Raw genomic sequence first — 24358 nt, 5'->3', positions numbered from 1 at the left:
CACATTTGGACTGCCTCCTCTCCTCCCCAGGCAACCAACCAATCCTTGTCAGACTTTCCATTTCCTGCACTCATTCTGTAGTTTCTTTTCTCTTTTCCTCCAGCTCTGCTCAGTGACAGAATCTCTACCGTATCCATTAACAGAAACATGTAATTCAAGCCAGGGATTTTCTGAATAGCTGAGAGTATTCAAAGCAGATCATGCTAGAGCGGAATCCATGGTCCTGCTGGGCTTAGTGAAGCCGGAACACCAGCTCCTCTTGGGGCACAGAAGCCTTTCACAATTCAATTCAATTCAATTCATAATTATGCCTACCATTTATTGGGAACTTTCTGCATGCCGGGGCCTGTGTAAAAGGCTCTATATACGTGATCTTTTTCCTATGCCACAACAGTCCTGTGAAGTATCTATTGTTTATAATCCTCATTCTGCAGAGGAAGAGATTAAAGCTTGTGGAAATGAAATCACTCGATTCTGTGTATTCTTTGAACCTTTGGTTAGTAATGCCTGTAGAAGCACTATGGTTAAGAAATGCAACCTATGGTTGGAGTACATAACAATTCTAAATTTTTTTTTAACGTTTTATTTATTTTTGAGAGACAGAGACAGAGCATGAGCTGGGAAGGGGACAGAGAGAGAGGGGGAGTCACAGATTCCAAAGCAGGCTCCAGGCACTGAACCATCAGCACAGAGCCGTCAGCACAGAGCCCGACGCAGGGCTCGAACCCAGGAACCATGAGATCATGACCTAAGCTGAAGTCAGCCACCCAACCGACTGAGCCACCCAGGCGCTCCAAGTACATAACAGTTCTAGTAAGAATGAATCATTGCCTTCTCCAAAGTGGAACGGGTCGGGGTGCTGATATAACTGACCTGCCACCAGATGGCTAGCTGTTCTCCCTGACTTTTGTTGCTATACTGCTCCCTACCGTTGGCTATTTGTTGGTAGTTGCTAGATTAACTTCGCTGAGAGGGAGCCCGAGTTGGAGGGTCCAATCATAACCTCCATCTTTGCCACCATGGCCATTCTTTTATGAGTCTTTTGCAAAGCAATAGAGCTGCTAAATTTAGAGACTGGCTGACATCCACAATACGGGACATATGACCATCTGGCTGGACAGCCTCCTTTGCAGTAGATGGTCTCTGGTGAGCATCAGTATGAGACACAAAGATCTGCATGCCTCGTGCCTGCTCGTATGAGTCCATCTGTATGCCCCTTACCCAGACCTGTTTTCCTTCAAAATTCTAATCTTGCTTTTTCCATGCCCTTGACCAACTAGCTAAGCCATTTTGCCACTTGTTAGGAATTAGTGTCTGTCTGCACCTCAGTCCACCTCTTCCTCCATACAAAAGGGGGACTACAGAGTATGCTGCTCGTAGTTTGGCCCCTGAGAGGATTTACCACCGTCCAAGGCTACCCCGAATGGGGCTGTAACAGAGTAGTCCATTCCCAGCTGGTGCTAAAATATCATACTGACCTATCTGTGAAATGGGTTTGACTTCTTTCCTCTTTAAAAAAAATTTTTTTAAATGTTTTATTTACTTTTAAGACAGAGAGAGACAGAACACGAGTGGGACTGGGGCAGAGAGAGAGGGAGACACAGAGTCTGAAGCAGGCTCCAGGCTCTGAGCTGTGAGCACAGAGCCCGACGCGGGGCTGGAACTCAGGAACTATGAGATCATGACCTGAGCTGAAGTTGGACGTTTAACCAATTGAGCCACTCAGGCGCCCCTTTCCTCTTTTTTTTTTTTTTATTAAAAAAAATTTTTTTAAGGTTTATTCATTTATCTAGAGAGAGAGAGAGAGAGAGAGAGAGCGTAAACGGGGGGAGGGGCAGAGAGAGAGAGAGAGAGGGAGAGAGAGAGAGAATCCCAAGCAGGCTCTGAGCTGCACAGAGCCCTATGTGGGGCTTGAACTCACATATTGTGAGATCATGACCTGAGCTGAAACCAGGAGTCAGGCGCTCAACCAACTGAGCCACCCAGGTGCCCGACTTCTTTCCTCTTTTATAAATTGGTTTCAGGGAACCTTTCATGAGACCATAGGTATGGGTTAAAAGAGAGGTGTCAGATCAGCAGAGTTAGATGCCATGGGAGTCTGAGCTGTTTATTCATTTGATTTACTTGTGTCTTCTGAACCCTATGAGCCCAGCCCTGAATTTACCACCTTCATTATATTGGATTGCTGCTCTGCCTGTCTGATAACATCTAGCTGAAGACATACAGCTACCCAGCATCCAGAGATCACATTGGGGCCCAGTGACACATCAGGACCTTTTTGTTCATTATGTTAACTAACTTGGATGTAAATTACCAAAAAAAAAGTAAATAATAGAAAAAGTGGGGGAGGGGCGCCTGGGTGGCTTAGTCGGTTAAGGGTCCAACTTCGGCTCAGGTCATGATCTCATGGTTCGGTTTGTGAATTCGAGCCCTGTGTCAGGCTCTGTTCTGACAGCTCAGAGCCTGGAACCTGCTTTGGATTCTGTGTCTCCCTCTCTCTCTGCCCCTCACCCATCATGGTCTGTCTCTTTCTCTCTCTCAAAAATAAATATTAAAAAAAGTGGGGGGAAAATGGACCTTTTTGTTCAAATGGACCATGGTGAGTAGTATGTCCTTACTCCAGAATCTCAGGAGTCCTCACTGCAGCTCTCCTTTTTGAACTCCCATAAACTCCCTATGGAAACGTTTTCTACCACAGGCGCCTCCAGCCACATTGTATCTGCAGGGTCATGTAATCCACTGGATTTAAGCTAAACTCCATCTATCACCTGGCCTCTCTCCCTTCCTACTCTAGCCAGAAAGCTATGTTGGTGCTTTGTGTCTCCTAGTTTCTGTGTCAGCACAGACTCCGTGTCTTTAACGATCTTTGAAAATTGTGAACATTCTTCTTTTCCTAACGCACAATCACCCCGGCAAGTGGAAGCAGATCCCTTTGAGGAAGGATTGGAGGAACATTTACTATATGTAACTATGGTATGACTCACTTCAGAGTTGTTCCTTAATGGGGCAAAGCCTCTCCTATAGTCAAGGGGTTCTGATTCTGTGAACTTAGACCTAGGATCTGGATGAGGGACTGTGATTTTCCATTGTGGAATTAATGTCAGTCTTCTGCTTATCAGGTCTTGATTGCTCTCGATTTTTTTTTACTATTCCTTTTTTTTTTTTTTTTTTAGAGAGAGCAAGAGAGAGCACAAGCAGGGGAGGGGGGTAGAGAGAGAAGGAGAGAGAAAATCTTAAGAAGTTTCATGCTTAGGAGGGAGCCAGATGCAGGGCTCAAGCCCATGACCCCGGGACCATGACCTGAACCGGTTAAGAGTCGCATGCTCAACCTGAATGAGCCATCCAGGCGCCCCAGCTCTTGATTTTTTTTTAAATTAATTTATTTATTTTGAGAGAGAGACAGAGTGCACACATCAGGGAGAGGCAGAGAGAGGGAGAGAGAGAATCCCAAGCAGGCTCTGCACTGTGAGTATAGAGCCCAACGTGGGACTTGATCTCACGAATCACGAGATCATGACCTGAGCTGAAATCAAGAGCTGGACACGTAACCAGGTGAGCCATCTAGGCTCCCCAGCTCTTGATTTTTTTTTTTTAATGAAAAATTGACATCTCTCTGGCTGTCGGTAGAGCATGCGACTCTTGATCTTGGGGTTGTAAGTTCAAGCCCCATGTTGGATGTAGAGATTACTTAAAAATTAGATATAAATAGAAAGATAGATAGATACTGAGAATTACCCAGTCTGTAGAGATTACTTAAAAATAAAATCGAAGGAGGGGTGCCTGGGTGTCTCAGTCAGTTAAAGCGTCTGACTTTGGCTCAGGTCATGATCTCACGGTTTGTGAGTTCAAGCTCCATATCAGGCTCTGCACTGACATTGCAGAGCCTGCTTGGGATTGTCTCTCTTTCCCTCTCTCTGTCCCTCCCCTGCTCTCTCTCTCTCCAATAAACAAACAAACAAACAAACAAACAAATAAACTTAAAAAAATAAAATCGAAAGGGGGCACATGGGTGGCTCAGTTGGTTGAGTGCCCAACTTCAGCTCAGGTCACGATCTCATGGCTTATGAGTTGGCTTATGAGTTCGAGCCCCACATCGGGCTTGCTGCTGTCAGTGCAGAGTCTACTTTGGATCCTCTGTCCCTCTCTCTCTGCCCCTCCCCTGCTTGTGCTCTCTCAAAAATAAACATGTAAACAAAACAAATAAATAAACAAAACAAAATAGAAGGGCACCTGGGTGGCTCAGTCAGTTGAGTATCTGACTCTTGATTTCAGCTCAGGTCATGATCCCAGGGTTGTGGGATCGAGCCCTGTGTCCAGCTCCATGCTGAGCATGGAGCCTGCTTGAGATTCTTTCCTCTCTGCCTCTCCCCTACTTTCTCTCTCTCTCTCAAAAAATAAAACAAAATCATATATATGTATGTGTATACACATATGTGTGTGTGTGTGTGTGTGTGTGTGTGTAGAGAGAGAGAGAGAGAGGGTTACCCAGTCCGCGGTCCATCCATCCATCCCTCCCCATAGTCAATTTGCCATAGGTCCCTGCGGATCAGGGCACCCTCATTGTCGCTTTGAGCTTGCTGCCCATGATAGAAATCATATTGACCTGGCCTTGGATGCCACATTTGGCATTCTGGAATCCCAACATGACTGTTGATATTAGGGATCCCAGTTCCACGGCATCATCTCCTACTCTTCTTCTCAGCCTACTGAAGACAGACACCACTGAGCTAGAGATGCTGCTGTCCCCTTTCTCAGTGAACCCCTTATCGCCTTAGTAAAAAGAGTGTCCTCTTGGCCCTTCTAGAGAACATAGTCAGGTGCTGAGCTCTTAGATCTTTCATTCCCACCTCCTTGAAATTTCTCTCTTTCTTTTTTTTTAAGTTTTATTTGTCTAAGTAATCTCTACATCCAACGTAGGGCTTGAACTCATGCTCAAGAGTAGCATGCTCTTCTGACTGAGCCAGCCAGGCACCCCTCTCCCTGAACTTTCTGACCTCTTCTTAAGCACTCTACCATGGAAGTCCTGGCATCTTGACCTCATTTGTTGTAAGCCATCATCCTGCTTTACAGAACAATCCTTGCAAAGTATTAAACCATATTTCAATTATTTCTTGCTGAATAACAACCCCCCCCCCAAAAAACTTTAAAGACGTAGAACAACAGCAATTTATCATTTCTCACAATTCTGCAATCTGGGTTAGGCTTAGTTGGGTGTCCATATGCTTCATGTGGTGTTTGCAGGTGTTTGTGGGAGAAGAAATATCCAAGGTGTCCTTTTCACTTACACAAATAGCACTTCAACTGGAATGGATGGAACACCCAGGGACTGGCCAGTTATCTCTCTTAATATGGTGTCTCCACATGGCTGGCTTGTACTCCCTCACAGTATGAGGGTCTCAGTGTGGTTGGACTTCTTACATACGTGGTGGCTGGCTTCTAAGAGGGAGGAAATGGGAACTGTTGATCTTAAACTTTAGGTCTGGAACGAGAACAGTGTCACTTCTACCATATTCTCTCTCTCTCTCTCTCTCTCTCTCTCTCTCTTTGAAAATCACTTGTTAGTATTTAATGAACCTCCCTCTGTTGTGGCTTTAAGTTCCCAGGACACAGGCGCCCTCCACACCTTTAATCTTCTCCTTGGCTCTTCTACTGAAGAATTTGGCCTTCACGAAGACGGACTGTTTGGGGAGCTTGCCCTTTCCCAAAACTTTGTAGTAGCCTGATCGCACCACATCGATGCGAGGACTAGCTCCTGTCTTGTTTTTGGCAGACATGGGTATGTCTGCTCAAGGACCAAGGTCCACAGTTTATCAAGGTTGACAGTTGGGCAGAAGCTCTGGTTCCTCTCTAAGTGGTGATGCCTCCTACCAACTTTTCCAAAGTAGCCTGGGTGATATTTGTCAAGGTTGATCCTGTCATGATGCATGCCACCAGCATGACCCTGGCCTCCTGGGTGTTTCTGGTGCTTGCCGATGTGGCCATGGCCATGGCTCACATGGCCCCCAAGTTTCCGGGTCTTCCTCAGTCTGGATGGCATATTGGCAGCCCAGACGAAAGAGCTGCCATATTCTGTTAGTTAAGGCAGGTTACAAGGCCAATCCAAGTTCAAGGAGAAGAGGAAAACAGACTCCGTCTCTTGATGTGAGGAGTGGCGTGTATATAGAGGAAGGGAAGGAACTGATGGTGACCATCTTTGGAAACTATCTATCAGAGACCAGGTCTAGCTATCCTTGCAAGATTATTGAAGGCTGAGGGGCACCTGGTTGGCTCAGTTGGTGGAACATGTAACTCTTGAACTCACCCTTACGGGTTTAAGCCCCACATTGGTTGTAGAGATTACTTCAAAATAAAATCTTTAAAAAATATATTGAAGCCTGAGTTACGGGACAGTGGTCCATGATGATGTGTTCCTTATTAGCCAGTCTTCTATTCTGCCATGCTGCCCCTCACTGCCATGTCCAAAACCCCCAAGATCTCTCCTACATATATTAGCTAGGTCTTTCGATTCCTCTGATGGGTAGCTTATTTTTCCCAGGTCTGGACTTAAGTTTTCCCACTCAGGATTTGCCAGGAACTGACCCTAGTTATTTGAGGAGGTAATGGGAGCAGGTTTTGAGGAGAATAAGTGTCATCTTATAAGGTAACTGCTTCATGTGAAATTATTGCATAGTCTCAAGGAAAGGGGAAAATGTTCTTCCTTGGCAAGAGGGCAGGGGTGGCTCTCCCACCCAGGAAAACTCAGGAGAATTTATGAGATAAAGGCTCTTAGATTTGTCTACCCTAATGTCCCTATCCCGGGTCTCAGGGTCCTACTCTTTCCTTGTCAGGACCTTGACTCTGACATAGGAGGTGGGCTAAAGTTGCACATTTAGACTTCTTTGCAACCATGCCACTTATCACCTGCCTGATCCTGGATGTAGTTTTCTACCTACTCTTTCCTGCACCACAGGAGAAAGCTTTCATAACTGTGATGCCCACTGAAAGCCAAGGTTAGTACCACTGCACGTGCTACCAGAAATGAGATCCCTACTGCCTTCACATAAGTGAGAAGAACCACCACAGACTCACACTCTGAAGGCCTTTTTTCTAGGACCTCTTCTGGTACTAAATGTCAGCCTATGTTCCCTAGAAAATGAATTGAAGCCTGAATTGAAGGTTGTATGCTAATGCTTTCTTGGGAGTTGCAATCCCCAAAGCCAGGGGAAAGGAGAAGTGAAACGGAGAAGGAAGGAAAGAAATACAAGCTGGCGCATCACTTAGCTGGCCAGGGTCCCACAAAAATCAAAGCCAGTTGTTCAGTCACTTGGGATCTCTTCAAAGAGGTCACACAGAGCCACCATGTCTTAGAATAGTCCATAAGAAGGAAGGATAGGGAGGAATTCACCTCTCAGCAATTTTTCATTTTTCATTGTCTAGTCTCATGGTCATGAACAGGGTCCTAACAGTCTGAGCTTTGGAATCGTGTGAACTCATTCCACTGGGCTGTTTCTGGGCAAGCCAGAGCCTTTATGAGTCCAGATGGGTCAGACGTGAATGCCAAAGCTTCTCTGATTCCACTATAGCAGGCTTACTTGAGTTCATGCCAAAGGCTAGCATTTGCCTCCTGATGATGCTGAGGCATCCGGTAACGCCAAGGATATTGACCGCTGGGAGACATCTAAACTGAGTCTGGGACAGTTAGAATAAAGACTAGCATTTACTTAGAATGAGATGGGAAGGATTTGAACAGAGTGACATGTCTGGAAAATTTTAACAGGTTGACTCTGGCTGCCCAGGAGGGCACGGACAGAGTCAACTGCAAAAAGTCCAGGTATATTGACCAGGGTTGTATCAGAGAAGCAGAACCATTAGGAGCGATATAAAATTGAGGTTTTATTATAGGTATTTAACCTTACACAATTATGAGGGTTGGTTAAGCGGTTTCCACACAGTTGTTACTTGTGTATCCGGTGTTGAGCTAGAAATCAATAAGGCGGTTCTGAAAGATGGACACGAAGTCGTGGATGTCAAGGTCAAACTGGACCCCTGAAGATGAACTGGAACCCACAAGGACAAGCTAGGCCTCCTGTTGGTCTCTCCTCACCTTCAAGCCTCCATTTTGATGACCGGTGATAGAAGCTGATGCCCTTCATAGACACACACAGTTAACCCTGGAGCTGGAGAAGCGGAAGGTAGAGAACCAGGGGTTGCTAGAGGACATGTGGGCCTGGCTGCTGCCTGACACTGACCAGGGGAGCCAGCAGATCGGAGAAAATGTTCATGAGCTACAGCAGCATCTGACCCTGTACCAGCCTTCCAAGAGTAAGCTTGGCCGCAGCCTCACTTCTGCCTCCAAATCCTGCCTGAATCTCTCTCTCGGGGGCAAATTCTCACCCAAAACTACACAAGAAAGGGAATTCTGGGAAACACAGTTCCAGCTCAGCCAAGCTGACAAAAACAAATTCCACCACACCAGGCAAGCAATTAGGATGGCTTGAACCCTAGAGTATTGGGAACAGGGGTGTGAGAAATGCTTGAATTCTGGAAGTATCTTGGATATCCTCACTATTCTGAATCCATTTGCTTTCTGAGCTGGGGTGGTGAGTTCTGAGGGAAAATTAGCATGTGTTGAGTGAAAAGGAAATGTCCACCATTCACATCTACAGAGCCTGGGACAAAGGTGTAAATGCACCTGTTACATGTGTAAATATTTAAAAACTCCAAATGAAGACACAACCTATCATTTGAAATATATTCCATCTTTATATCTTAATAGACCTTCATAATGACAAAATAAGAAATATGTGTAGACCTATAATTTTTATATGAGTGAAAATCTATAAAAATAAACGCCTTTCATTATCATACCACCTATCTGGGTGTTCTCGTGATGGACTGGAAATATTTGGACAAGGAATAAAGAAAACATATACATAATTAATAAATTATTTTATATTTATTCCATATAAAAGAGAGAAAGGGCTGGCCTGTAGCTCACAGCTAGACCATGTTATTGAACATGAATGATCTCACAGAATACCAATCTCAGATGTTACTCTGAGACCATGATGAGACAAAACAAGGCTACTTTATATTTTATCTTAACACAGACAACAACAAAATCACTGTGCCTCCCACAAAATATCAAACTACCCTTTTTCCCTTCGCTAAAATGAGGGACTGCTACATCTTTTTTTTTAAAAGCTTTTTGGATGCTTATTTATTTATTTTGAGAGAGAGAGAAAACATGAGCAGGGGAAGGGCAGAGAGAGGGAGAGAGAGAATCCTAAGCAGGCTCCGTGCTGTCAGCGCAGAGCCCGAGGCAGGGCTCCAACTCATGACAAATCATGAGATCATAACCTGAGTCGAAATCAAGAATCGGGGATGCTTCACTTGATCTTAGACAAAAGGCCGAGAAGCGATAAGAGAGTCGGGGATGTTTAACCGACCGAGCCACCCAGGCGCCCCGAGTGCCTGCTACTTCTTAACGGTTAGCTTTACCCTTGTGCTAGTCTCCTATCCCTATGGATAAGATTTATGTATTGAGATTCCCAGTCATAGAATTGCCCTTGCTTTTTAACATCCAGAACGTGACCACCTTGCAAGACTTTCCCCCAAGTCATTCACCACCAGGCCTGATCCTATAAAAGGCTATTTGTAGGGGCGCCTGGGCGGCTCAGTCGGTTAAGCATCTGACTCTTGATTTCGGCTCAGGTCAGGATCTCCCCTGTATGTGAGATCAAGCCCCACATGGGGCTTTGCCCTGAGCGCAGAGCCTGCTTGGGATTCTCTTCCTCTCTCTCTGCCCCTCCCCTGCAATACCCTGTGAGATATCCCATGATTCCCAGTGGTGTCACTTCTCACTGCAATGAGTAATAAATCCAATTTGTTTATCTATAGGTGTGTTTCTACTGGTCTTTGGCTGAAGAGCATTAACATACTTAGAATATATTTTTCTTGATTTCTTTCATCAAAATTACTAATCTTTTTAAAAATTTTAAATATATATTTTTTAAACATTTATTTATTTTTGAGAGGCTGAGAGAGGCAGAGCACAAGCGGGGGAGGGGCAGAGAGAGAGGGAGACACAGAATCCAAAGCAGGCTCCAGGCTCTGAGCGGTCAGCACAGACAGAGCCCGACGCGGGGCTCGAACCCACGAACCGCGAGATCATGACCTGAGCTGAAGTCGACGTTTTAACCGACTGAGCCACCCAGGCGCCCCTAATCTTTCTTTCTTTCTTTCTTTCTTTTTTAAGTTTTTATTTAAATTCTAGTTAGTTAACGTACAGTGTAGGTGCACCTTTTGTGCTCATGCTCAGTTCCTGGAAATCCCCTTGTGGCTTCTGAGCCAGCGTTGTGGCCAGGCCTTTCCTGTTCTGTTGGCCCTTAGAGGTTGCTCTGAAGGTGTGGCTGCTAACCCTCCAGGTGGCTCGTAGGGTATGGCCGGGATCTGCTCTATCCCTCCTCACTCATGCCTAACTAACTGCCTAACATTAGTTTCAGGTGTACAATATAGCAATTCAACACTTGCATACATATAATACCGGGTACTCATCACGAGTGTATTCCAATATTTCTTAATCATCAACATTTTCACATAATTTGTGTTCTTTTTGTTTAAAAAAATGTTTATTTGTTTATTGGGGGGGCAGAGAGGGAGGAGAGAATCCCGAGCAGGCTCCTCGTCGTCCCTGATCTCATGAATCGCTGAGATCATGACCTGAGCCGAAATCGAGTCGGATACTTAACCGACTGTCACCCAGGCACCCCTAATTTGTGTTCCCTTCACAGCATTGGCAAGCGATAGCCTATAGGCCAAATCAGCCCTGCTGCTTGTTTTTGTAAACAAAGTTTTATTGGAACACAGACACATTCATTCATTTGTATATTGTCAATGGCTGCTTTCATGCTACCATGGCAGAGTAGTGACAGAGACCATAATGGCCCACAGTGTCTAAAATATTTAGAGTCTATCCCTTTACAGGTAAGTTTGCTAACCTCTGGTCTAAAAAAATCAAAATTAAAATGTAATTATTTTCCCAGTCACTGGAGCCTGGGGCTCTTGATCTTAGGGTTGTGAGTTTGAGCCCCACTTTGGATGTAGAGATCACTTAAAAAGATAACCTTTAAAATAAATAAATTAATTAATTTCCAAATATAATTATTTTCAAGACACAAAATTTGAATATATTTTTGTCAAAAAAATAAGTAAAAATAAATACAAAAATTAAAAATAAAATCTCATATATATTTCAAAATTCAAAAATTACTCCAAAATGTTTACTTATTTTAAAAAATTTACTTATTTATTTTGAGAGAGAGAGAGAAAGCAAGCACAAGTGGGGGAGGGGCAGAGAAGAGGAGAGACAGAATCCCAAGCAGGCTCCAAGCCATCAGCACACATCCCAGTGTGGGGCTTGAACCCATGAGCCATGAGATCACGACCTGAGCCGAGATCAAGAGTCGATCGCTTAATTGGCTGCGTCACCCAGGCGGCCACTCCAAAATATTTCAATCATCCATTAAAAATAAAAAAGCCGGGGGCGGGGGCGCCTGGGTGGCTCAGTCGGTTAAGTGTCTGACTTCGGTTCAGGTCATGTTCTCACAGTTTGTGAGTTCAAGCCCCACGTCGGACTCTGTGCTGACAGCTCAGCGCCTGGAGCCTGCTTTGGATTCTGTCTCCTTCTGTCCCTGACCCTCCCCACTGTGCTCTCTCTGTCTCTCAAAAATAAATAAATGAAAAAATAAATAAAAAACCAAAACAAAACAAAAAGCCGGATGCCTGGCTGGCGTAGTCAGTTGAGCGTCTGACTAGGTCATGATCCCAGGGTCATGGGATTGAGCCCCCTGTCAGACTCAGTGCTGAGCGTGAGCCTGCTTAAGATTCTCTCCCTCTCTCTCTCCCCACCCCCCCTGCTCTCCTTGCTCACGCTCTAAAATAAAAAGAATAAAAATTTAAAAAGCAAGCTATACACATTAGTATAACACTTAAAATGAAAACTTAAAGCTGATATATTGTTTTTGAAATTTTTATCGAATCTTACTAATTTTTTAAATTAGCGTTCAATATCCATCTAAACGCCAATAGAAAAAAATTGGTACTGTGCTTCACACATGCTACATCTAGATCTCCGCATACCCAGGTGAGTAATAAGATTTGTTCAGTTGGAAAACATCCCTCAGCTGCCATGTGTAACTGTTGTGACTGCCAAGGTAATTTACGAGCATCTCCAGTTTTGAATTGAAACTGGAAGAGAAACAAGAAAATGGACACTAGGCACTCCTGGAAAATGATATTTTGTTGTGCCATAATTTATTACATTCATGCTATCAGAGAGAAAACTTTTGGCACAGCAATTAATTTGTCGCTCTCTTACCTAAGCTCTATCCTTCGGTCTCCTGCAGACGCTGAAGCCGCGTTTGTCTCTGATGTTGCCAGTGACACAACCTGTAAACCTTTACAGCAATCGACGCAACTCGCTTGTGTTTTGGAAACACAGGACACAAGATTTTAGAAGCATCCTCTGGGGCCTGACTTGTGCTAATACTAGATGTTTATGATTTGGGTTGTGCTGTGCCAGTACTGAGATTCAGATCCTGAGCAGCAGAAGCACTCGTATGTTCTTTATCTGACGTGTGTTTGTGATATGCAGCGTTCTCTAAAACACAGGGCTTAGATCTAAGAATGGTAGGAGTAGTAAGGTCTCAGGTGTTGAAGGATATTTCACAAATTCTATTTGTGTCTCTTTGGTTTCTGAGTTTAGATCACAGGAGTTCAGCTAGCGAGGGATATGTGGTATTTCCATAATAGAACCGATCAATAGCATTTACTGACAGATCCGATGTGAGGTAAGAAAGGGAGGAGTCAAGAATGACACCAAGATCTTTGACCCAAACAACTGGAAAAATGGAACTGTTGTTAACCGAAAGCGAAAGTCCTGCAGAAGGATCTGGACTTTTTTTGGGAGATCCCAAGTCTGAGATGCTTATTAGACATCCAAATAGAGATGTCAAGTTCAGGGGAGAAGCCAGACTAGAGACAAACTTCAAAGTCATCAGTGGTAGAAAAGCCAAGAGCTGGGGCGCCTGGGTGGCGCAGTTGGTTAAGCATCCGACTTCAGCCAGGTCACGATCTCGCGGTCCGTGAGTTCGAGCCCCGCGTCAGGCTCTGGGCTGCTGGCTCGGAGCCTGGAGCCTGTTTCCGATTCTGTGTCTCCCTCTCTCTCTGCCCCTCCCCCGTTCATGCTCTGTCTCTCTCTCTGTCCCAAAAATAAATAAAAAACGTTGAAAAAAAAAAATTAAAAAAAAAAAAAAAAAGAAAAGCCAAGAGCTACCTGAGATCTCATAGGATAAGGGGAGAAAAAGAAGAAGTCCAAGGGCTTTTTACATTCCCCACCAGTTGCACCCCACACGAACTAGCCTCACCATGCAGACACCGCAGCAACTCACTAGAAGAAATCCAGGTGCTTGGATGTCAACATGGAGCATAGCCACCGGCTGGCCTGGACCATTCGTCCTTTGACCGTTATTGTCAGTTTCAGCTGCCGCAACAGAATACCCTAGACTAGGTGGCTTATAATCAACAGAGATGTATTTCTCACAGTTCTGGAAACCAGGAAGTCCAAGATCAAGGTACCAGCAGCGTTGGTGTCTAGTTAGAAGCAGCTTCCTGGTTCCTGTCTTCCCACTGTGTCCTCACTTGGTGGAGGGGGAAGGGAGCTCTCTAGGGCCTCTTTTATAAGGGCTCTAAGCCTTCGTGGGGCTGAGCCCTCATGAGCGAATCACGTCTCAAAGCCTCCACTTCCAAATACTGTCACGCTGGGGATTAGGTTTCAACATGTGAATTTGGGGAGGACATAAACATTGTCCATCGCAATTATATTAGAGAAAAACAAACTTCTACCTTGTTCAAGCCACTGAATAATTTGTTCATCTTATTGTTGCAGAAGCCTAGTCTTACCCTAAGTGGCAAACCTCACAAGGAGGTCACTATACCCAACATAGCCCAGGAGCTATAGACAGGAATGGTTGATGGGTGTGGCTCTTCATGCTGGAAGGAGGCGCAGGGAGCAGTGGGACATTTTCCCCAGTCACCTTGAGCAGAGCGGGTATGGCACATATCGCTGGCAGACATGAAGAGGCCTTGTGGTCTAGATGAGGAGGACATGGCAGCGAGCCACATGGACAAATGACTTGACACCAGATGGGAAAGAGGATGTCAGTATGGACAGATGACAAGGACTAGATGATCCTTCCACCTGTGTTTGTGGCTTAAAAACCTCCCAAGGGGCTCCTGGGTGGTTCAGTCGGTTAAGCGTCTGACTCTTGGTTCCAGCTCAGGCCCTGATCTCATAGTTTTGTGAGTTCAAACCCCACATCGGGCTCTGTGCTGATAGTGTGGAGCCCACTTAGGATTCTCTCTTTCTCCCCCTCTCTCTGCTCCTCCCCTACTTGCACTGTCTCTCTCAAAAATAAACTTAAAAAAACAAAAACACACACAAAAAACCTCCTAGAACTTAGATGCAGCCCCTGGGGAATGTGTGGGGCAGACTCTAAGTCATTTGTGCTGCTACTGTTCACGGTCAACTTTCAGCTTGTATGCTGGATCCCATCCCCACTCACCTACTCAAAGGCTTTGTTCCTGCAAGTCTCTCCTGCATCATCAATCTTCCCCTTTACTGTGATAGCCCCCAGTGAGGAAAAAAAAAGGTAAATCTTCTCTTGACCCCCACAACCTTTTTACATTTTTTATTTATTTTTGGGACAGAGAGAGACAGAGCATGAACGGGGGAGGGGCAGAGAGAGAGGGAGACACAGAATCGGAAACAGGCTCCGAGCCATCAGCCCAGAGCCTGACACGGGGCTCGAACTCACGGACCGCGAGATCGTGACCTGGCTGAAGTCGGACGCTTAACCGACTGCGCCACCCAGGCACCCCCCCCACAACCTTTTTAATTATCCTTTTGTTGTTGTGTTCCAAATCCTCTAAATGCTTCCCTATACTGACTGACTCCCACTTCCTCACCTCCCATTCTTTTTTCCTTTTTTTTTTTTTATAGTTTGTGCTTTTCGTTTTTAAGGTTATTTTTTATTTTGAGAGAGAGAGCACACAAGCAGGGGGAGGAGAGAGAGAGAGAGAGAGAGAGAGAGAGAGAATCCCAAGCAGGCTCTCAGCTGTCAGTGTAGAGCCTGACTCGGGGTTCGATCCCACAAACTGTGAGATCATGACCTGAGCTGAAATCAAGAGTTGGACGCTTAACTGACTGAGCCACCCAGGGGCCCCTCTATCTCCTTTTTTCTCCTGCCCCCTCTGTCTTTAACCTACCTCAGTCAGGCTTTTCCTCATGCCAACCCAGTGCAACCACTCTTGCCTGGGTTACCAAACATCCATCCCACCAAAGCTCTTAGCAGGTTTTACCACAAATGATCACTTCTTCTTCTTCTTCTTTTCTTGAAATTTACTTATTTTACTCAAGCAATCTCTACACCCACCGTGGGGCTCGAACTCACGACCCCGAGATGAAGAGTCGCTCTCTCTTCCGACTGAGCCAGCCAGGTTCCCCAGTGATCATGTCTTTCTTGAAGCCCTTTCTTCACTTCTGGTTTTCTTTCTAACCTCATTGCATCTTCTGAGTCTCATTTGTTGGATTACCACTCCCTCCCTCCTCCATCCCATCCTTCACTTAGGTGCTTGCTCATGTGCTACCTTCTTGGAGAAGTCATCCCTGACCATTCCACCTAAAACAGAGCTTCTCCCATCATTCTCTCTCCCTTTTCCCTGCTTTATTTTTTTTTATCTGAGCCCTTAGCATCACCTGCAATTATATTATCCTTTTGTGTACTCGTATATCACCTGTCTCCCTCACCCCTAGAGTGGAAGCTTTGTGACAGCAAGGACTTAGTCATATCTGTTGCTGTACTTTTTTAAAGTAATCCCCACTCCCAATGTGGGACTCGAACTCATGACTTCAAGATCAAGAGTCACATGCTCTACTGAATTAGCCAGCCAGGTGCCCCTTGTTGCTGTACTTTTAAGGCCTAGCACTGTGCCTGATACTTACTAGATTGTCAATGCAATCTACTGAATAAATAACCGAAATTAAATCCAGTTATATGTCAATTATATCTCAATAAATCCGGAAAAATAATGTGTAAGGCAGAAAAGTAAATTACATTTGTGGTTTTTTTAAGTTTTATTTTTGAATTTGTGGACCAAGAATTCACACCTGCAATAGAAACCAGTTCTAATTTTTGTCAACTCCCCCTTCTCCACCCCAGACCTAGACCATCATCCTTCACATGAAGATTTTCTGGAGATTGTGAATAGGAGGTAGACGGTGACACCCTAGGAGAGCTGACCCAGTTAACACTAAGTGTCCCCTCTCTGGACTGTCATGGTACCCTAAACACAGCACAATTTATTTATCTGTTATCCTGCCAATAGTTATTTCCTTTTCCTTCCCACCTTTTTAAAAAATGTTTATTTATTTTTGAGAGAGCGCTCACAAGTTGGGGAGGGGCAGAAAAGGAGGGAGAGAGGGAATCTCAAGCAGTCTCCATGCTATCAGTGCAGAGTGGGATGCAGGGCTCGAACTCAAGAACCGTAAGATCATGACCTGAGCTGAGATCAAGAGTTGGATGTTCAACCAACTGAGCCATCCAGGCACCCCATCCCCTTTCTTTTTGATACTAGGAACAATACTGCTAGAAAATTCTCTTTTCCTATTGCTCACTTAGGGTACACCCTGCTGCTGACACATGGAGAAAGACAAAGACACATGGAGGAAGACTCAGTAAGGGAAGAGGACAAGTTTTGACAGGGTAGACATCAGCAAACACAGGTGTGTCCAAGTCAGTTCAGGAAACATCCATCATTGTCCTCACTTCAGCCTCCCAGCAGCTGATGACACTATTGACTAATGTGTCTCGCTCTTCTCTTGGCTTCTGTAAAACCACTCTCTCCTCTGCACTCTCTTGCTCCTGACTCCTCTGCAGGCATCTCCTTCTGACCAGACCTCTGTTGGATGGACTTCCCCTTGACTTAGGAGGGAGACACTGCTCTCCTCTCTCTATGGGCTTCCAAGGTAATATCACCCAGTCTTAGGGTATTAAATACTACATATATACTGATAATGTCCCCCAAACTCTATCTTTGTCCCAGACCTCTACTAGAAGAGATATACAGACTAGAGCCCACTGCCTGCATAATATCTCCTCCTGGATGTCCCACAGGCATCTAGAACTTAATACAGGCATACCTTGGAGGTATTGCCAGTTTGATTCCAGACCTCCACAGTAAAGTGAATATCACAATAAAGTGAGTCAAATGAATTTTTTGGTTTCCTAGTTCATGTAAAAGTTATATTTGCACTATGCTGTAGTCTATTAAGTGTGCAATAGCATTGTTTCTAAAAATACAATGTACATATCTTAATACAAATATTTTATTGAGGGGCGCCTGGGTGGCTTAGTAAGATAAGTGTCAGACTTCGACTCCAGTCACGATCTTGCTGTTCATGAGTTTGAGCCCCGCAATGGGCTCTGTGCTGACAGCTCGGAGCCTGGAGCCTGCTTCAGATTCTGTGTCTCCCTCTCTCTCTCTGCCGCTCCCCTGCTCGCATTCTGTCTCTCTCTTAGAAATAAATAAATATTAAAAAATATTTTATTGATAAAAAATGCTAACCATTGTCTGAGGTTGCAGTGAGTTGTAATCTTTTTGCTGGTGGAAGGTCTTGACTTTTGTTTTAGTTTCTTACAATTTATTAAATTTCTCCTGTTTCAATAGTTACTTACCCCTTCTCACTTCTTTTTTTTTTTTTTAATTTTTTTTTCAACGTTTTTTATTTATTTTTGGGACAGAGAGAGACAGAGCATGAACGGGGGAGGGGCAGAGAGAGAGGGAGACACAGAATCGAAAACAGGCTCCAGGCTCCGAGCCGTCAGCCCAGAGCCTGATGCGGGGCTCGAACTCACGGACCGCGAGATCGTGACCTGGCTGAAGTCGGACGCTTAACCGACTGCGCCACCCAGGCGCCCCCTCACTTCTTTTTTTTAACTGAAGTATAGGTAACAATGTTATATTAGTTTCAGGTGTACAACATGATTTGACAATTCTATACATTATGCTCTGCTCACTACAATAAATGTAGTTACCATCTGTCAACATATAATGTTATTACAATATTATTGACTATACTCCCTATGCTGTATTTTTCACCCCTTGACTTATTTATAACTGGAAGTTTGTACCTCTTCATTCCCTTCACCTATTTTGCCCATTCCCTCAAACCCCTCCCCTCTGGCAACCACAAATTTGTTCTCTGCGTTTATGATTTTGTTGTTGCTTTTTTGTTTGTTCAGTTGTTTTGTTTTCTTTTTAGATTCCACATATAGGTGAAATCACATGACATTTGTCGTTCTCTTAACTTGTTTTTCTTAGCTCAATACCCCCTGGTCCATCCATATAGTCGCAAGTGGTCTCACCTTGATGCTAACAGTTACTGACTGGTCAGGATGGTGGGTACTGAAGGTCAGGGTGGCTGTGGCGATTTCTAAGACAATGAAATCTGCTGCATTGATTGCCTCTTCCTTTCACAAATGATTTCTCTGGAACCTGCAGTGATATTTGATAGCATGTTACCCCCAGTAGAACTTCTTTCAAATTGGAGTCGATCCTCTCAAACCTTGCTGTTGCTTTATCAGCTCAGTTTATATAATGTTCTAAAGCCTTTGTGTCATTTCGACAGTCTTCACGTGGGGAGGAGATTCCATCTCAAGAAACCACTCTCCTTGTTCCTCCATAAGAAGCAACTCTTCATCTGTTCAGGTTGTATCAATGGGATCACAGCCATTCGGTCCCATCTTCAGGCTCCACTTCTCATTCTGGTTCTCTTGCTGTTTCCACCCCATCTGCAGGTACTTCTTCCATTGAAGTCTTGAACCCCTCACAGTCATCCGTGAGGGTGGGAACCAACGTTTTCTAAACTATCAACGTTGGTATTTTGACTTCTTCCCGTGAATCATTAATGTTCTTTCTTAATGGCATGTAGAACGGTGAATGAATACTTTCCCGAAGATTTTCATTGTACTTTTCCCAGATCCACCAGAGGAATCACTCTCTAGGGGCGCTATAGCCTTAAGAAATGTATTTCTTGAAGCGCCTGGGTGACACAGTCAGTTGAGCCTCCAACTTCAGCTCATGTCATGATCTCATGGTCTGTATGTTCAAGCCCAGCATTGGGCTCTCTGCTGTCAGTACAGAGCCTCCTTTAGATGCTCTATCCTCCCTCTCTCCCCCCGTTCTGCACTCATGCTCTCTTTCAAAATAAATAAACTTAAAAAAGTTGTTATTTATTTGTCTATTTATTTATTTTTGAGAGAGAGAGAGGTCGAGACAGAGAGGCTGAGAGAGAGGGAGAGAGAGGATCCCAAGCAAGGATCTACAGCACAGAGCCCAAAGCAGGGCTCAAACCCACCAACTGTGAGATCGTGACATGAGCCAAAACCAAGGGTCAGAGGCTAAACCGACTGAGCCACCCAAGTTCCCCAAGAAATGTACGTCTTTTTAATTTTTATTTATTTGTTTGTTTGTTTATTTTTTATTTATTTTTACTTATTTATTTATGTATTTATAAATTAAATAAATAAAATTTATTTATTCATTTAATTTTAATTTAATAAAAAAATGTTTTTAAGTTTATTTATTTTTGAGAGAGAAACAGAGCACGAGTCGGGGAGGGGCGAAGACAGAGAGGAAGACACAGAATCCGAAGCAGACTCCAGGCTCTGAGCTGTCAGCAGAGACCCCGACACAGGGCTCAAACTCACAAACTGTGAGATCATCACCTGAGCTGAAGTTGGACGCCTAACCAACTGAGCCACCCAGGCGCCCCTCGAGAAATGTATTTCTTAAAAAATAACACTTCAGAGTTGAAATTACTCCTTGATCCATGGGCTTCAGCACGGATGATGTATTAGCAAAACAATGTGAATCTCATTGTATATCTGCATCAGAGCTCTTGGGTGACCAGGTACGTTGTCAATGAGCAGTAATATTTTGAAAGGAATCTTTTTTTCTGAGTAGTAGGTCTCAACAGTGGGCTTAACATATTCAGTAAACAGGGGTGGCTGGGTGGTTCAGTCAGGTGAGTGCCCAAATTTGGCTTAGGTCCTGATCTCCTAGTCTGTGGGTTCTTATGGGCTCGAGCCCTACATCGGGCTCGCTGCTGTCCGCACAGAGCCCACTTCGGATCCCCTGTCTCCCTCTCTTTCTGCCCCTCCCCCACTTGTGGTCACTCGCTCGCTCTCTCTCTCTCTAAAAAAAAACATTAAAAAATAAACATAAAAATTATATTCAGTAAACCACATTGTAAACTTATGTGCTTTCATCCAGGCTTTGTTTTTCCATTTATAGAGCACAGGCAGAGTAGATTTGGCATAGTTTTTAAGGATTTTTGGAACAAAAATGAGCATTGGCTTCAACTTCAAGTCACCAGCTGCATTAGCCCCTAACAAGAGAATCAGCCTGTCCTTTGAAGCTTCAAAGCTGATCATTGACTTTTCCTCTCTAGCTATGAAAGTCCTAGAGGCCATCTTCTTCCAATAGGAGGCTGTTTCATCTACATTGAAAATCCGTTGTTTAGCGGAGCCACCTTCACCAGTTACCATAGCTAGATCTTCTGGAAGGCTTGCTGCAGCTTCTACATCAGCACTTGCTGCCTCATCTTGCACTTCAATGCTATGGAGATGGTGTCATTCCCTAAACCTCATAAACCAACCTTTACCAGCTTCAGACTTTCCTTCTGCAGCTTCCTCCCCTCTCTCAGCCTTCATAGAAATGAAGAGAGCCAGGGCCTTGCTCTGGATTAGGCTCTGGCTTAAGGGAATGTCGCGGTGGGTTTGATCTCCTCTCCAGACCACTCAAACTTTCTCCATATCCGCAATAAGGCTATTTTGCCTTCTTATTATTCATGTGCTCACTGGAGTAGCACTTTTCAATTTCCTTCAACAACTTTTCCTTTGCATTCACGACTTGGCTAACTGGCACAACAGGCCTAGCTTTCGGCCCATCTCAGCTGTTGGCAAGCCTTCCTCACTGAGCTCAATCATTTCTAGCTTTTGATTTAAAGCGAGAGACATTTGGCTCTTCCTTTCACTTGGACACTTAGAGGCCATTGTAGGGTTATAAATTGGCCTAGTTCCAATATTGTTTCCTGTGTCTCAGGGAATAGCAGAGCCTGAGGAGAAAGAGAGGAAGCAGCTGGTTCATAGAGCAGTCAGAACACACACATTTTTCAATCAAGTTTGCTGTGTTATATGAGCGTGGTTCGTGACACCTCAAAACAATTATAATAACGACATCAAAGATCATCGATCACACATCACCATAACAAATATAATAATAGTGAAAAGATTTGAGCTATTGCAAGAATTACCAAAATGGGACACAGAGACCAGAAGTAAACAAATGTTGGAAAAATGGTGCGGACAGGTTTGCTTGACGCGGTGCTGCCCCAACCTTTCAACCTGTAAAAATGCAATCTCCGCAAAGTGCAATAGAGCCAAGTTCAATAAAATGATGCGTGCCTGTATGTCAAAAATAAAACTCTTGGTTTTCTGAAATCTGTCTTTCTAGTCTTCCTTTTTGCTGGAAATGATACCACTATCCACATAGCTGGGTACATTTCTTCCTTTTCCTTTCCACCTTCTAAATCCAATCCATCCCTAAATCCTGTTGACTCTCTCTCTAAAACATGTCTTGAATCTGTCCACTTCTCTCACTGCAACATTTTGATTTATTTTTTAAAGCTTATTTATTTGGAGAGAGAGAGAATGTGCGTGAGCAGGGGAGGGGGCCGGGGAGGGGCAGGGAGAGGGAGAGAATCACAGATTCCACGCTGTCAGTGCAGAGCCCAATGTGGGGACTCGAACCCACAAACCGTGAGACCATGACCTGAGCCAAAACCAGACGCTTAACCAACTGAGCCACCCAGGCACCCCTCCCTCACTGTAACATTTTAATGGTCGGTCACCTCTTACCTGGAGGACTGAAATAGCCTTCTCACGGCTCTATGCATTTATGCTGCCCCCCTACGGTCTATTGTCCTCATAGCACCCAGAAAAATCTTAAAAATACAAACCTGACACTTGTCTGCTTAAAAACTGCCAATGGCCTCTTCCCCATTATACTACATACATTGTCCTTTGGAAAAAAAACCCATGTCCATACCAGGGTCTATACATCTGGCCCCAGCCACCTCCAGCTGACCTCTCTCCTTGCCTCCATCTTGCTAAGCTCCAACTATAGTAGCTTCTTCTTCATTCTTAAACATGCCAAGCTCTATTCTACTTCAGGCTGTTCAGCTTTCCCTCTGCCCAGAACATTCTTGGCTAAGTCATATGGCTAAGTTCTTCTTGACCTTGACATCTTGGCACCTCCTCAGAAAATTATTCCTTGGCCTTCTCTACCCAGGTGACTCCCCTTACCTTCTCCCGTACCCCAACATTGTTCTCTATCCCTGCAGTACGTCTCATCATTCATAGTCCTTGCTATTTGACTATCTTTGTTACTAGACTTTTGGCTTCACGAGCTCAGGATTCACATCAGTTTTACGCACCTAGTGCCTAAGCCAGAACCTGGTACATAGTGAATACTCAGTAAGAATATATTGAAAGAATGGATCAATTCACCCTGAACTGAGTAACGAGGATACAGAGACAACCAAGATATGGTCCTTCTATTCCATAATGCTATATAGTCTGATGGATGAAAAATGTGTAAATAGGCAATTACAAAACTGGTAGGTAATACATTGGAGATCAGAACCGGAACACAGAGAGGCCCAAAGCCCAGGGTGGGGTTATGTATGTGAGTAGAAGGGATGCTGTGTTTACATGATGCTGTGTTTACAAATCCACCAACATTTCCCTAATAAGAAACACAGTTTTTCTTTCTAATAATGAACATTTACCTAGTGTACCAACCTCCATGTACTGTTTCTGGTCTGTTTATTTTGTTGTTAATGTGACCAAAGTAGTACAGCTTCTAGGCGATAGAGCTGGGATTCAAAACCATGCAGTCTAGCCCCTGAGCCTACAAAGGCTACATTTTTTTTTAAATGATTTAAGGTGAAATTCACATAATATAAAATTAAACATTTTAAAGTGAACAATTCAGTGGCAATTAGTACATTCACAATGTTATACAATCACTACCTCTATCTAGTTCCAAAACATTTCCATCACTCCAAACTAAAACACCAAACTTATTAAGTAGCTTCCCATTACCTTCCAGGTACTGTTTTTGATCCTCACAATGATCTGGTTGTACAATTGAGGAAAGCCAGGCCCTGAGAAGTTCAGTGGTAAGTCCAACGTTATATAACTAGTAAATGTTGGACAGGGATTTTGAACCATACTTAGTTTTCTGACCCCAGAGCCTAATCCTTTGATTAACACGCATCTTCGGGCAGCCCCCCCAAGAAAAGGGCTGGATTTGGGTTTCAGAGACAGTAAATTTTGTTGGGCCAGGGACTTAGAAACTATAAGTGCGTCCTCAATTGTTAAAAAATGCACGTTGAAGGAAAACTTCAATTAGTACTGTATAGGTGGTTGGCAGAACCAAAAATAATCTAAGCCCAGGAGCATCTACGGGGCAGGCACTTGGAAAGGTCAGTATTGCAGGAAGTTTTGCCAAAGTCTCAAGAACAAGAAGTTCATAATTCCTTGGGCAGCCCCTATGTGTGCCAAGCCGAAAGCTGAAGAGAGGCAGAGTAGCCAGGAGGGTGTGGCTTGCCTTGGGGGGTAGGGGTGGGGTGGGGGAGGGGGTAGGGGTGGGGGCAGGGGCAGCCGGGAAAGCCCAGCTGGTTGTCTGCAAGAGAAGCTGGGGTTGCAACTGGGAACACAAAGTAGGAAGCAGGCCTTGGGCCAATCGCATCGCACTCTGAGGGAGGCCACCAGAGCGGAAAGACTGTAAGGGGTGGAGAGCCTCGCCTTAGTATTCTTCTACTTTGTCCTGGAGCGGCTGTCATCACTCTAGCATCCCTCTTTCTCAACACAGGGATCCTGTTTCTGGGGCTTCCCCCTTTCTCTCTGGAGGTCAACGATCCTACAGTCCCCCCCTCTTTTCAGGGATCTCAGACAGAGGGCACCCCTTTTACGTTGTTTCTCATGGTTTCCTCTTCTCCCTCCCTAGTGCGGGCCCCTCCTGTCCAGATGATGGTGGAGTTCTCTCACAAGCCCCCCACCTTTCTCAGGCTCGGGATCTTGCTCGAGTTCTAGTTCAACAATGCGTAGCTCTTGGCGCAACCGCACCCCTTCTACTCCCAGACGGCAGCTCCATGGAAACCAAAACATCACAACTCCGCTAAGGTATCGCG

At 44.6% G+C, this 24358-nt stretch overlaps 1 pseudogene; it reads right to left on the bottom strand.

Moving 5' to 3' along the window:
* Positions 1-5591: 5591 nt before the first annotated feature.
* Positions 5592-6037, bottom strand: LOC125913705 (60S ribosomal protein L27a-like; annotated as a pseudogene).
* Between the last annotated feature and the right edge of the window lie 18321 nt (positions 6038-24358).

Source organism: Panthera uncia, assembly GCF_023721935.1.
Source record: "Panthera uncia isolate 11264 chromosome C1 unlocalized genomic scaffold, Puncia_PCG_1.0 HiC_scaffold_4, whole genome shotgun sequence".
NCBI lineage: Eukaryota > Metazoa > Chordata > Mammalia > Carnivora > Felidae > Panthera > Panthera uncia.
The sequence above is the reverse complement of the archived record's forward strand: the minus strand, read 5'-3'. Positions and strand labels throughout refer to the sequence as shown.